Here is a 16,455-nt window from a genome sequence, read left to right as displayed (position 1 = left end):
AAGATACAAGCCACTGCATACAAGTGCGCAGTACCGTGGCAATATACAGGGTGATCCATTGGTCGTGACTGGACCAAATATCTCACGAAATAAGCATCAAACAAAAAAACTACAAAGAGCGAAACTAGTCTAGCTTGAAGAGGGAAACCAGATGGCGCTATGGTTGGCCTGCTAGATGGCGCTGCCAAAGTCAAACGGATATGAACTGCGTTTTTTTTTTAAATAGGAACCCTCAGTTTTTATTACATATTCGTGTAGTTCGTAAAGAAATATGAATGTTTTAGTCGGACCACTTTTTTCCCTTTGTGATAGATGGTGCTGTAATAGTCTCAAACATATGGCTCACAATTTTAGACGAACAGTTGGTAACAGGCACGTTTTTTAACTTAAAATACAGAACGTAGGTACGTTTGAACATTTTATTTCAGTTGTTCCAAAGTGATACATTTACCTTTGTGAACTAACCATTTCTGAGAACGCATGCTGTTACAGCGTGATTACCTGTAAATACGACATTAATGCAATAAATGCTCAAAATGATGCCCGTCAACCTCAGAGCATTTGGCAATACGTGTAACGACATTCCTGTCAACAGCGAGTAGTTCGCCTTCCGTAATGTTCGCACATGCATTGACAATGCGCTGACGCATGTTGTCAGGCGTTGTCGGTGGATCACGATAGCAAATATCCTTCAAGTTTCCCCACAGAAAGAAATCCGGGGACGTCAGATCCAGTGAAAGTGCGGGTCACGGTATGGTGCTTCGACGACCAATCCACCAGTCACGAAATGTGCTATTCCAACCGCACGCGAGCTATATGCCAGACATCCATCATGTTGGAAGTACATCGCCATTCTGTCTTGCAGTGAAACATCTTGTAGTAACATCGGTAGAACATTACGTAGGAAATCAGCATACATTGCACCATTTAGATGGCTATTGATAAAAGGGGGCCAATTATCCTTCCTCCCATAATGCCGCACCATACATTAATCCGCCAAGGTCGCTGATGTTCCAGTTGTCGCAGCCATCGTGGATTTTCCGTTGCCCAGTAGTGCATATTACGCCGGTTTACGTTACTGCTGTTGGTGAATGACGCTTCGTCGCTAAATAGAACACGTGAAAAAAATCTGTCATCGTCCCATAATTTCTCTTCTGCCCAGTGGCAGAAAATTTATACAACGTTCAAAATTGTCGCCATGCAATTCCTGGTACATAGTAATATGGTACGGGTGCAATCGATCTTGATTTAGCATTCTTAACACCGACGTTTTTGAGATTCCCGATTCTCGCTCAATTTCTCTGCTACTGATGTGCGGATTAGCCGCAACAGCAGCTAAAACGCCTGCTTGGCCATCATTTGTTGCAGGTCGTGGTTGACATTTCAGATATGGCTGAACACTCCCTGTTTCCTTAAATAACTTAACTATCCGCCGAACAGTCCGGACGCTTGGATGATGTCGTCCAGGATACCGAGCAGCATACACAGCACACGCCCGTTGGGCATTTTGATCACAACAGCCATACATCAACACAATATCCGCCTTTCCCGCAATTGGTAAACGGTCCATTTTAACACGGGTAATGTATCACGAAGCAAATACCGTCCACACTGGCGGAATGTTACGTGATACCACGTACTTATACGTTTGTGAGTATTACAGCGCCATCTATCAGAAATCAAAAAAATTTGTCCAGCTAAAACATTCATATTTCTTTAAGTATTACACGAATATGTAATAAAATGGGGGTTTCTATTAAAAAAAAAAAAACGCAGTTGATATCCGTTTGACCTACAGCAGCACCATCTAGCGGACCAACCATAGCGCCATGTGGTTTCCCCCCTAAAGCTAGACGTGTTTCGTTCTTTGTAGTTTTTCGTTTGATGCTTATTTCGTGAGATATTTGGCCCGGTCACTATCAATGGACCACCCTGTATACCGATAAAATTCCCTCGGGCTTCCAGCCACGTCAAGGGATTTAAAACCTGCGAGCTTTCGACCGAGGCCTCCTCGGCCACCGTCGAGTGGTCGCCGCTGCCAGCCTCGTACAGCCGCGCCGCCTTCACTCACGTCACCGGCGCTCACTACAGTGCCACATTTATACGAGTTTCTGGGGTAGCGTCACACAGAGATGCGACTGAGAGAAACGAAGACAGCCTGCAGCCGAGCACAGGTCGGAACCCGGCCGTCGAGAGGTCGTAGCGAGCGCGCGACTGACACGTTACCGTACGCGGCGCCAGAGCGACCGCCAGTGACGTCACCGGAGCAAGTCCGGCACACGGTGACTGCGGTAGCAATCACCCGACAGTCGCCACTCGAACGGACTAGGAGTACGTAGCCGAAATCTCGCGGATTGCGACCCGCCGACACAGCCGGGAGCCCGAGAAAATGTAATCGGTACAAGTCACGGTTTCCCTGGGAAAAACCTTTCTGTCGAGGAAAACGGTTCTGGGGTCGGTAAACGAGAATGACTGGTGTCGGGGAAACTGGAATGGGGCGTACCGAAGAATTAAAGGTAACCGCCCGGGACAAAGTAGCATTATCCAAATTTTGCCAGTTATGCAATAAATGTGTTCTGCCCAGTACAGTCGGCACTTGCAGTACGTGCATTTGCAGTGTTTGCGAAAATGTGAACCTCGTCTCCAAAGGTTTCCGTCAGGGATACACAAACGACGTATTTTTTAGACGCACACGTTTGCAGCAATGTGTGCTCCACGGAGTGCAGCAAACCTGCAATGCGCCGTTCTACGTAATTATCAAAGTAAAAATATAATTCACATTATTCCTGCATTTTCGTATTCAGAATTACTTATTTTGTTGTGCAGTTCCGACATTTCCAGATCGAAAGAGTCGGCACGTGACGCAACAGTCAACTCGACGAACACAGGCACCGCCTCACTCGTAAGGTTTATAATCTCGCACGGCCAAAATGTCGACGCGTGACAACTGCCCGGGCTCGTATTCTTTCGTGTTGTACCTAGTAGGAGTGTCGCTCGACGAAAACGGAGTTGACGACTTAACTTCCGAACCGTGGACAACTCTCCCGACACGTCTGTCTCCTGTGGGAGGCTTCCCGAAAAACATCGACAAGGAACGTAAAGAAGTTCCTGCCGCGCTCCTCCGTAGCCACCCGACAGTCCGAATTTCTGCGACATCTGGAAGAGACACTCGGTGACGGTGAATCCGTCGTTATGTGTGATTCTGCGGAGAATTGTCCATTTGTCCTGCAGGGTGAGGTCCAGGGGTTTCAATGGAATGATACGTGGGCTACAATTCTTCCATTTGTTGTTGGCTTCAGCTATCCAGAAACCCACACAATCGGTCACATTTCATTTGTAATCGTATCCAAATGACAAACACGACAGTGTGAGGGTTTGTCTTTTCGGACATCGTTTGGTCGACTTCGCGATATCCCATTTCCGTACGACGACAGAGTGCACGTACCGGTTATCTGACGGGGCAGTTGCTCAGTAGAATTTTGCAAATGTGTCTTTTCGTCAGAGTGATTTTGGTCTCTGTGCAACGGAGCCACGCGAGACTCGCTTCTCGTGCCAGGCTGCTGTGTGTCCACGACTCCCAGGTGATGACAGACACCCTGTCGCTTGAATGGTGTTCTGAGAATGTCTCAGTGTAAAAGTAAGAGTCAGTACGGTGACGAAGCAGGGAGTGGTTAGCGCAGATCTGCACAATTGTCGGCACCCGCAACCTGCACTGTGTTATTCCCATCATCCCTAACAGAATTCAAATGGAGTTTTTCTCCGGTGCACCATTCGTCAGAAATGGGTATTCGACACGGAGACGACAAGCCTTTTGCCTCGGTGATGTCGGTGCCCCCATGAGAGACTTTCCAGTTTCTCAGACAGACACCTCCGGCCTGTTACCCGTAGTCTGCTCTCCTGCTTAAAGTCCAAAGCTCGTGGTCTAGTCGCTAGGTGTCGCTGCCTCTGGATTGCAGGGCCCCAGGTTCGATTCCCGTCCGGGCCGGGGATTTTCTCCGCCTCCGGACTGGGTGTTTGTGTTGTCCTCATCATTTCGTCATCATTCGGGTAATGACGAGACTGGAAATGGAAAGGTTGCAACTTGTACTGGCACTGATGACCACAATGTTGAGCACCCCACAAACCACCACCACCACCACCACCACCACCATCCTGTATAAAAGATACTGACCATTTCCTCCACCAACTCTCCACAGTTCCTGTTCCTTTGCCACACAGTGCCCTACTCATCATTACCAATGCCACCTCCCTTTACACCAACATTCCTAATGCCCGCAGCCTCGCACTATCGAGCACTACCTTTCCCGACTCCCGACAGACTGAGGACCTGCGACCTCTTTCCCGATCACCGTGACCGACTAATCCTCACCCACAATTACCTACCCTTCGAAGGCGTCACCTAGAAACAAATCTCCGGAGCAGCTACGGGCACCCGCACAGCACCGTTCTACTCCTCCAGAAGCTTAACATCTTCTCCTCCGCTCACTTCACCTGGTCCTCCTCGACCCTATGAGCCACATTCCTAGATGTCAACCTCCACCTCAAAGATGGCTACGTCAGTACCTCTGTCCGTATCAAATCTAGCAACCACCTCCATTTTGACAGGTGCCACGCATTCCGTAGTGAGGAGTCCCTCTCGTACAACCTAGCCACTTGTGGCCAAAACACCTGTAGTGACGAGCGGGCGGTCTGTCGATATACTGAGGCCCATGCAGACTGCAATTACCCTCCCGACATTGTACGGCGACAGATCTGTGCCGTATCTCTCCAGTCACGCACCACCTCCAAAAGACCCAACGTCTGGCCGCAGAGGACCATTCCCCTCGTGACGCGGTACCACACGGTACTGGAGCAACTGAATTACACTCCGTGCCCGGGTTTCAAATACCTCTCATCGTGACTCAAATGAGAAATACGCTACCCACTATCCTTCCCGCCACTCCCACAGTGGTATTCCACCACCTGGCGAACGTACAGAATAGCCTCTTCCATCGCTACACAAACCCCGTTCCCGACACCTCGCCTCTTGGCTCGCGTCCCTGTAATAGACCTTAATGCAAAACCTGTCCCATACATCCTCCTGCCACCGACTACTCCAGTCTGGTCACAAACATCTTCTATCTCGACAAAGGCAGGACTACCTGCGAAACCGGCCACGTTATCTACGAGCTAAGCTGCCACCACTTCGCTTCTACGTGGGCCCGACAACCGACAAGCTGCCGTCTGCACAAATGGCCGCAGACAAACTGTGGCCCAGAAACACCGCACACTGTTCTTCAATTTAATAACTTCTGCAAAGCCTGTGCAATACGAACCCTTCTTACTGACACCAGCTGTTCTGCACTGTGCAGGTGGGAACTCTCCCTGCAACACGTCATACATTCCCGTAACCCCCCTGGCTCTGACCTTCGTTATCCACTCTCCTTTTACCCACCTGTCCGCATCCCTGCTCCCCCTCCGGCACTCCACAGTCCTCTATTCCACCAATACACCCACAGTGTTTCAACTTCTCTCCTTTTCCGCCCCCCTGCACTCCACCTAATCTCCCGATTGCTCTCAGCTGCCCTACCTTCTCCCAACCTTGTCCCTGTTTGCTCCCACTAGCACCACTTTACCATCCCCTTCCCTATCCTACTATCTTTTCCCATCCCCACACTAGCCCCCACCGTACCCACACCAACCAGATAGCTTCTCCCATCGTGTGCAGTTGCATCCAGGCTGGCCTCGACATCCGGAGACGGTGTTTGTGTGTGTGTGTGTGTGTGTGTGTGTGTGTGTGTGTGTGTGTGAGTGTGTGTGTGTGCGCGCGCGCGCGTGCGCGGTCTAACTCAGAAGAAGGCCTTTTGGCCAGAAGCTTACTCTTTGACATGCCTGTCTGCGACTCAACATCTCCACTTTATGACGGTTAGCAACCTATTCTTTTCATAACATTACTACGAGAAGCCAAGTTGCCACTCACCATATAGTGGACATGCCGAGTCACAGATAGGCATGAGAAAAAGACTCTCACAATTTACATGAGAAGCACAGGAAAGAAGAGAAGAAGAACTGACGTAGGGTATAGTGATGCAAAAGAAAAAATTACATTGCATTCTGGATTTTCCATTGTTGGATTTATCCTTTTCATAAGATTGCAATGCAAATTATTTAGCAAAGATACTGTTAAAATACACCATTTTACTCAGAAAAAAAAGGCTCCTTGTTCGTTAAAAACTGTTACGTTTTCACCGAGAATGCACATAACTCTTTAGTTTAGTTACTTGTCGTTCCAGTTGTTGACGCAAAGTCTTAATGCCGTCGTGTATTCCGACATTCGACACCTCTTGTGCCACATTTGGTGGTTTTCAAATCATAATCTACATACTAATATAATGAAATTCTTACGTACTCTAACACAATTAAGGTCGACTGAAAGTGTCTCATTTTATCACAGTTTGAATAAAATGTTGACAAATGTGACATAAGTGTATAACTGTGTTAACTCCAGTTTTTCTCTTTCAACAGTTCCACGTGTAGTTTCTTTTAATGTGAACAGTACGATGCCTCGGTACCCTACATAAAGCTACTGGAACAAGAACACAGATTAAGGAGGCCAAAAACACATGTGCTCTTTCATTCTAATTTGTCTTTTCATTTCCTGAATAGTCTTCCCAAAATATCTGTGTATCCTCAGGTACAGACTACGTATATTGTGATATGGAAGGTATCGACACCAAATAAATAACATTATTGAGACATTTATATATTTAATCACACAGGTCTTGCATTGTCGGTTGTCTATTTTATTCCTGCATTGGGTGATGACATGATTATTTGAAGCTGCAAGAAAATGCTTCACGCAATCATCAGGCAAAAAGGTTTCTAGAGGATCACTGAACAAGGAAGGGACAGTGTGTTTTATTTGGCAAACAGTATACGTGAATGAGGCAGGTGACTTATGTAGTATGAGTAGTACGAATGTGCACTCTGACATGGGCAGAGCAACAATTCACTTTATCAATTCTGAAAAGCAACAGAATAGGATTGATGGTTAATACCAAGAGTGAATTTAGGATCAACAATGCCATTCACAATCACAATGCTGAAAGTGATAAAACACACAAACAAAGCTAAAACAAAACTCTACAAATGATCTCTGTTGTACAGTCCATGCTACAGTAGCGGCCAAAGGTGTATACGGTGCAACCTCACTTAACGAGAACCTCCCACAATGCGCAATTCGCTTAATGAGTGAAACAAATTGTAAAAAAATGACTCACTTAATGAGCGATGTTTTGCTTAACGAGTGGCAACAATTTAGTGTGACGTCACCAGCCATTTGTACACAGTAGTGGAAACGTTCAGTAATACAAACCCCTTTCACTGTCGATAGCGTCTAAGAACAATGCCTTTGGTACGTATTGCTGCCTGGGTTTAGTGCTCTTTCTGTTACGATCGTAGTGCGGCTTGCCATCACACATTTTTCAAAACTTGTGTTTACACAGTGTTCTTTTGTGTGCAAATTCGAATAAACTTCACAGAAATGTCCCAAAAATAAAGCCACAAGTTGACGACAATAAGGGAGAGAAAATGACCTCGAAAAATGAAAATGTGGTGTGAGCATTGCCGATTCAGTACACACATACAGTCGGTTTACAGAACTATTTGCACTAACCTCAAGAACGAGGACAAGATTAAAGGATATAGATGCTTCAAAATGAGTAGGAAGAGTATCTGAACAACAGCTTTGTATTCTGAATGATGTATAAAGGTTGCCCCATATACGTTTAGATGAAAAGCAATTGTGCAATGCGACACTATTAACGAGAAGAACATTTTTGAGAAGGCGAGAATGATTTTCACCGACTTTGTCGAGAAGATACCAGGATCACCACCGGCGGAAGAAGCATTTGAGGGATGGCGTGGACGGTTCGAGAAGTCTAAGAGAAGAACCGGTACTGACAGCTCTGTGAGGCACGGTGCAGCAGCCAGCTCCGACACACAGGCAGCAGAGAACCTCGCCGGCAACTTCGAGACACTCTTAGATTCCGAGGGTTATCTGCCAAAACAGGTTTTTAATTGTGACGGGACGGATCTATTCTGGATAAAGATACCGCCCAGTCACGAACCGATGAAAGACCGTCTAACACAGCTGTTCTGTGCCACTGGAAGTGGTGATTTGAAAATGAAACCACTGCTCGTTTACCATTCAGAAACTCCGTGAGCCTTCGAGAATTGTAAAGTCCAGAAGTGCAGGTTAAACGTGATGTGGAGGTCTAACAACAAGACTCGGGTGACACGTGATTTTTGTGATCGAATCAATGAAGCGTTTGGTTCTTCGGTGAAAAAATATTTGCTCGGGATTAACCTGCCACTCCACGTCTTGGTTGTTAAGAACAATGTTCCTGCCCATTCTAAAGGCCCACAAGACCGCCACCTCAAAGAATTTCAGTTTGTCAAGATTCACAACACCATTTCGTTACTGCAGTCTACGGACCATCAGATTATTTCTAACTTTAAGAAACTCTACACTAAAGCCCCCTTCGAGCACTGCTCCGAGTCGACTGAAGCTACCGATCTCACTCTAGGAGAGTTGCGGACTTATCACTTTGACACTGTCGCCCTCATCGAGACGATCGAAAAGGTGCGGGAAGGGGTTACCGACACAACTCTCGCTTCTGCTCGGAAGCTTTGCCCAGAGTGCGTTATCGAATGTGACTCTGAGCCATTTGGGTCAGTACCTGTGGAGTTTGTGTCTTTGCGCAAGTGCATGGGACTAGAAGTGAACAAAGACATTGATGAGCTAGTGGCAGATAACAGACAAGAAATGACCACTGAACAGCTTAAGAGTTGTTGTGTGTTTCACAGCAGGAAGTTGTGGAGAGGAATTCTTCAGAGGAGGAGGAGGTAACAGCAAAGCAGCAATCTTCTGGCGCAATAAGAGAAATTCTGAAAGCACGGGGATCGGCTGCATCACACGTTGAAAATCATCACCCCAATAAAGCTGTTGCTAAGCGTGCTACAAATTTACTTGACGATAATGCTGTGTCACATTTTGCCAAGTGTTGAAGAGTCCTAAAAAAAAACAAAATAAGAAAAAACAAAAGAGAGAGAGAAAGAGAGAGAGAGAGAGAGAGAGAGAGAGAGAGAGAGAGAGAGGGGGGGGGGGGCTATAGATAGCTTCCTAGTAAAAAAGGATTAGTTATGTGATTCTTCAGTTTCTCTCAGCATATTTCTTGTATGTCCAACGGACACTGTCGACCGGCAGTACACCCGTGGGCTGTTCGAGCAAGAATTAGTCATGTATCATGAATAACAAAGTACATAATACTGTACGTACAATTATCTCTGAATAAGTGGCACAAATAAGACCAAACTTTTAGTAATTTTTCTACATGGAACACATTATCGTATTTTACAGCAATTTATATGGGACAAATTGCTTTGCTTAACAAATATTTTGTACTATGAGTAAGATTCTGCAATGAATTATGCTCACTATATGGGGTTTGACTAAGAATATGCAGTGTTACGTGGCTTTATGCTTAATTATAGACTTACTGTTTCATCCGTCGATTTGTTTTCTCCACGTAACGCCCGCGGTTTACGTCCTCCTTCGATGCTGAGCGATGTATCACTTTTCGTTCTGACACTGCAACTCTTCCTTTCCTATATCTTTACTACTTTTTATCTATATAAATGACGAACTATTGGTTTTGCCGTTTAACAACATCTTAATAACTGTGGAAGTATTACAGGCATCGGGTCCCACCTAATGTGTCACCCGCCTACACGTTTTACACGAACCTTTCGAGACTCGATCGATCTGTTTACAAAGAGAAAGCAGAATATCTCTTCCTCTGACGTCGTCCGACAACCACCTAGGAAGCTCGACGCCCTCGCGGCCCGGGATCTTCCACGGCTCAAGGTAGTTTGCGGCATTCGTTTTATTCCTCGCCCACTTGCCGCTACGTCCTTTTGTGGTGATAGTCGAGCAACGTGTTCCACGTTATCTTCAACATAAATAAACTTTCTTCCCACAGTATTTCTGAAAACCCAAAAACAAACTTAAAGAACATAATAATAGTAACTGTTCTTACAATTTTTCGTATAAGTCCTGGTCGCTTTAATGAGGGGTGGGACAGGCCTAAGCCTTGTGACACCACAAATAATAATAATAATAATAATGTTGTTGTTGTTGTCTTCAGTCCAAAGACTGGTCTGATACAGCTCTCCATGCTACTCTGTCCTGTGCAAGCCTCTTCATTTCCAAGTAACTACTACAACCTACATCCTTCCAAATGTGATTACCGTATTCACCTCTTGGTCTCTGTCTACAATTTTTACCCCCCACACTTCCCTCCAATATTAAATTGGTGATCCCCTGAGGTCTCAGAATGTGTCCTAACAACTGATCTCTTCTTTTAATCAAGTTGTGCCACAAATTTCTTCTCTCTCCAATACTATTAACAACAACAACAACAACAATAATAATAATAATAATAATAATAATAACAATAACAATAATAACAGCAGAACTCCCCAATGCTGGTTACACCCACAGACTCGTCTTGCAACTGAGGAGGAAGGAGGAGGGTGAGGGATGACAGCCTCATCCGGCTCTGGACGGTAGCACCGCTGCCTGCGGTTACTGGCGGAACCCCAAAACCCAGACAACGTCTGCGAGGCAGCCACCCGTACTCTGGTCAACTGTCATCAAATCTTCTGGTACTCAAAACTGCAGTCGAAATTATGAGAGATCCTTTGGGATTTCACCATTAAAACTCGACACGAACCAATAATCGTGATGGAACAGTGTGAAAGAATCCACAACCCTGGGCCCCGATCACTGAGATCGGTTAATAGACCTAATCATTGTATTCCGAGGGATCGGGCACGTCACGTAGAAATGAAGCGGAGCTGCTCGAAAGCCCTCGAGACGGAGAGAATATTTTACACGGGAACAATCGACACGAACAAACTAGTGAAACAGGGTAAATTGAAACAACTGACAAAACACTGTGGATAAATTCCGTATCAAAATACTGGCAATACAGGAAACACGATTCTCAGATGAGAACCTCTCTGATTTGGAAAACTGCAGAACGAGGGGAAACAGCCGTAACCAATCCGGGAAGGAATCGGACATTCTTTGGAACAGGGTTTGTAGTACATACGTCAATACTAGACTCTCTAGTGGATTTCACTTCAAAGTCAGCAAAAAATATCACCACTCACAATTGATCTGGAAACAAAGCCAATACACTAATCAATACACGTGCCCCCACAAACAGCTCGTAATGGTACTTTAACTTCCGCGCCTCCGCCAAAACAAACATATAATTTACGATCACGCACACAGAAGAGCGCTGCGCCAGCGACCGATTTTTATAAATAATTTTGTTCGTCTTGTTACTTTTGCGTAGGTTTTTTGTTTTTAACAACTAATTGATTACACTCTCTCTCTTGTCTTCATACGAAAGACGTGTATTTTTCGGCGATGTGCTGAATGTGCTTTTGTGTGGAAATTAAAATTACATTACAAAGTGAGGTTGTTTCAATAGTGATTCGAGGTGGTTATCGCCAAATTTGTAAATTGATCATGACAGTGACAACTTGAAGAAGCTTTCAACAGACGGAGAAAAGTGAAAGACGGGTCGTCCTACGAGAGAAATTAGGAGGACAGCCATGAAGACTATATTGTAATTAATACTGCGTATCTAACAAGATTATAAGGTAAATTTCAATTAGTTTTCTGATGCTATTTCCGTACAGTCGCTTTTTGTAGTGTTGCCGACCCGGTCTGCCATGCACGGTCAAATTACAGCACGATCTCAATCAATAATAAATCCGCCTTATCCGCGACTGAAACCACCAAAATTCAAGATATCAATCAGATTTTCTATTTTATATTTTTCACGGCAGAGCCCCGAGGATAAGGGAACACTACAAGCTGTGACAAGAAAATAGACAGACAATAGAAGATTTCAGGAAAGATATGGAAGAAACCACCAACAAAATCTTCACAAAGCAAGTAAAAGTTTTGCTAAGAGATTTTAATTTACAATTAGGGTAGAGAAAGAAAATTCACGGACACAACAGGAAAGCACGGGGTACACGAGAGGACAAACAAAACTGGAGAGAAACTGATAAACTTCTACAGGTATTTCAACCTCAAACTCACGTTGACCATTTCACAAACCATACAAGAAACTATAATCTTTGAAATCTCCCAATGACACCCTATGAGAATTTCATACAGGCCCCACACACCAATATCTATGAAAGACACCAGCAAAATCACAAATGTAAGAAAAAGCAAAGGATTTTTCAAATCCAAGTATCACCTAGACCAAATCAAAATGAAATTTACACCCAACAGAAAAATCAAAACAACCGACAGAACTTTAAGGACAGACCCAGAGTATCTACAATCAAACAAGAAAAATATAACCGAAAACCTTAATAAAAGCAACAGTAATCATTGGACAAACTGTCAAAAAACTGAAGGAACTGATAAAATTTGGGCAACCACCAAGAAAAAGGAAACGCAGATGGAACATGACAAGTGGCAGAGCCATAGAAGTTAGAATACAAGACTGGAAAAAATTCATAGAATTCAAAGAACATCGGAAAAATGGGAAGAATTCAACAGGATACAGGAGACCACTTCCAAAATAACCCTTAGAGGAAAAACAGGTTACGAAACCAACACATTGAAAGAGAGAGAAGAGGACTTCAACAAAAATAGAACATCAATTTTTAACAGGACATTCAGAGAAAATACGACAGCAAATGGACCACTGAGCTTATACTTAAATCTATATTTTCAGAAGCCACAACCTACCCTCAATTCCAAACTGCGAATACAGAAGATCGTGAAAATAACAAAAACATTGAAAAATAACAAAGCACCTGGAGAAGATGGACTGATTGTGAAAATCTGGAAACTGGACCACGCGCACACACCACACCCAAAACACACAGAATCATCAAAAACATCTGGGAAACAGAAAAGGTGTCAGAAGGAAGGAAGTCAGCGATAATACACCCCCTCCACAAGAAGAGAGACAAAACAGACTCTAATAATTACAGAGAGATTTCACTACTGCCTGTGATATTAAAAATTCTATCAAAAGCCACGTTAAATCGGCTAGAGCCACAGATAGGAGAATAACAAGGAGGGTTCAGGAAGGGGAAAAAAATGCAGTGAAGAAATCTGGTGCCTGAGAACAATACTGACAACAAGGAAGTCCAGGAACGCCACAGTAACATTTGTCGACTTCAAGAAGGCCTACAACTCCACAGAAACACTCTGTAACGCACTGCAAGAAATAAAGGTATACAAGGCCAGAAAGCTGATCCAGCAAAACATTAACAAAAACAACATACAAAGTGAAATATGTGGGACAGATTTCTGAACTATTCAGACAGGAGTGAGACAGGGAGATTGTCACCCATTCTATTTAACTCTGTTTTCGAGAAAATAATCAGACAAAGGAGTCAATGGGGTAAAGATGATGAAATACAAGGATAGGATCATCAACATAAAACGTTTGGCCTTCACTGGTGATACAGACATCACAACAAATTACAGAAGCTCTAGAGATGCTACAAAAAATCTCAACCAAAACAGGACTACAACTCTCATATCATAAAACGCAGTACATGGACACAACATTCACAGACACACACCCGCTGGTAATGAAGTATGGACAATTAACACAAGTAGAAAGTTTCAAATACCTGGGAGAGATTATACATTAAAAAGGACTGAGCTCTATGTTCGATAAAGAAAGGATCACAACACTACAAAAGGCATACAGACTTACATGGAACCATTAGAACAAAAGAAATATTTCCACCAATGTGAAATTAAGGCACTATAATACAGTAGCCTCACCAGAGGCCTAGTATGCTCAGAAACAACAGTAGCGAGGGAGGATATGTGAAAACAAGAGGGGGAAATAGTGACAAAGATCTACGGTCCGGTTCAAAACAGAGGATCCAGAAAAGAACTGCGAGAACAGGCGGAGACGATTGCAAATGTCTTCGCGAAAAGAAGGGCAAAGGTCTTTGGACACACACACAGGATGAATGAAAACAGATGGACTTATAAGATTTTTAACATAGTGACAATCAATACAGTCAAAACCAACTGGGTAATGAAAATCGCAGAAGACCTCAAGAAACTGAACATGTCCACAGAAATCGAGCAGATAGAGAAAAATACAGAGAAAACACCAGGAAACAGAAATTTCAGCAAATGCCCAAAGAGCAGAAAACAGGAAAAATGTGAACAGAAGAGAGAAAGAAGAAATACATCAAATATACGGGAGGTTTTCGCGAAGAAAAAAGAAAGAGAAAAAAAACGTCATTCCTCCTTAAGAAGAATTAATGGTGGTGGTGGTAATATTACCAAATGCACTATGCAGGGGGGCACGACGGCAAAGTGCCAGGCACGAAACCGAACGCTTGGGGGTTCAAACCACACTCGATGCTAGGATTCTTACGTGCCACTTATAACTCTGCGTAGCACAACGGTTGGGAGTCCAGGTTAAGGAAGGCGAGGGCCTCGTAAATAGAGCACTGTCCGGTGTTCAAAATGAACTTTGGACTGATGACAACTCTACTCTACTACACCGTGCACTGGTGCCTACAGTTCACAACGGGGTTGTATACTCTCCTGTAAATGTGCAGTAGGTTGCTGTTCGATGTGAGAGGAAACTGAAAATCTCCAAGTATTCAAAAACAAGGGAAAACTGTACCTTAGTATGAAGTGTTACATGTCATTTAGGCAAATGACATTTCACATTCCTCGTGTAGTACAAGGGAAGGCGATAATGACAGAATAATGTTAAGTAGAGAGTATGTTGCTGCACACACACTGTGCACAGTTGTTTGTTTTCATACGTGCAGATATCGGACGGGAGTTTTGGAATATGAGAACGTCAAGGTACAACGACAAACAGCTACACCTGCTGTGGGCGGGGCTTTCTACGTTTTGGCGTCACGATCGTCAGAGACCAACTGCACTCTCCGAGAATGAAAACAAAAGATAAGATGGTTCTGTGACTGATAAAATATATTGTAATCTCGAACATCGCGTTGAATCTTCGAGGCATATGTAGTACGAAAAGAGTTGTGTTCTCCTCTAATTCACGGTTCACTCTAATAACCTGCACACCCATTCGAGGAAATATATGTTTGTAAAATGAAAGTAGTGGACATGCTTTTTTGTGATACGAGTAGAATTTATCTCCTTTTGTTCCAATAACAGCTACAGAATATGAAGAAGTCGAGCCTTTCCTTGGTTACACAAGGGACTACTTCAAGAGTGTCACTACAGTGACAAAAAGGAAAAGGAGAAGGAGAAGAAGAAGAAGAAGGAGAGAGAAAGAGAGAGAAAGGGAGAAGAAGAAGAAAGAAAGAAAAGAAGAAAAACAATGGATAAGTGCATCAGATGATATGTCGGGTGACAAGTCTCGTGAAGTATTCTGACTCAGCTTCAACTACTACAAGGAGCGAAACAGCAGCTACGTAAAACCTTAAACTGACAAGAAAAACACTTCAATTAGACGGTGCCACAATTTGTCTCAATATCTGGATTAAGAGATGCAAATTATGCTTAGCTCCAGTGTTCATATTAAAAGGTTTTGACAGAAGAGCGATAATGGATGACGTACTTTCTGAAGTTGCATAAGTGGTTTGTTTGAAACAGCAGCAGCAGATCAGTCCGAGAGAAGAGCTGTGGTCCTTTCTTCAAATCAGTAGCCTTTGCGTATATACAGTATAAAGTAATTTGTAAGTAATTCCCTGTAATTGTCATTACAAGCACCGTTCATAATTTGTTGTCAATACATTTTACAGAAGCAGGGTCTATTAAGAAACGACGAATTTCAGTCGACTCGGTAATTCCTACTCCAGACATTTCGCTCACACAGATTTTCTCCCACACGTCTTTGTGGCTTCACTGGCCCTGACGAGAGAGCACACGGTAAGTCTCAGAATTCGTCACACTCCTTACCAAAGTGTGCAAAAAGTTTCAAAACACACAGGAAAAAAATTTTTTTTCCCTTTTAGTGTACAATGTCAACTACAATTTGAATACACTGGGTTTTATTTCAAAACAGGAAGGTTCAGCACGCAGTGAGAACATTAATAACAAACTGAGCCAGATAGCTCACCCTCACCTCCGATAGTGCTTTTCTGTGTCGTCCTAAACGGGAACGAGAACAAAAAATGTCTCTAAGTCCCTCTCCCCAGTGCTAGCAAACAGAAGACGATTGATGACAGACGGGGCAGACGCAGAGGTCGTTCTGCATTCCATACTGCACGACATGGCACTTTAAATCGATTGGGTGTCACCTCGTCTCCCTCAGATTGTTTGAGGCAGCAAAGTGAAATGTATTGCAGACAAAATAAAATAGCGTTTATATGACTGAACTACACATTGTAAGTAACAGTTTTGTTCAT

The sequence above is a fragment of the Schistocerca americana genome, chromosome 11, assembly GCF_021461395.2.
Source record: "Schistocerca americana isolate TAMUIC-IGC-003095 chromosome 11, iqSchAmer2.1, whole genome shotgun sequence".
NCBI lineage: Eukaryota > Metazoa > Arthropoda > Insecta > Orthoptera > Acrididae > Schistocerca > Schistocerca americana.
The sequence above is the reverse complement of the archived record's forward strand: the minus strand, read 5'-3'. Positions refer to the sequence as shown.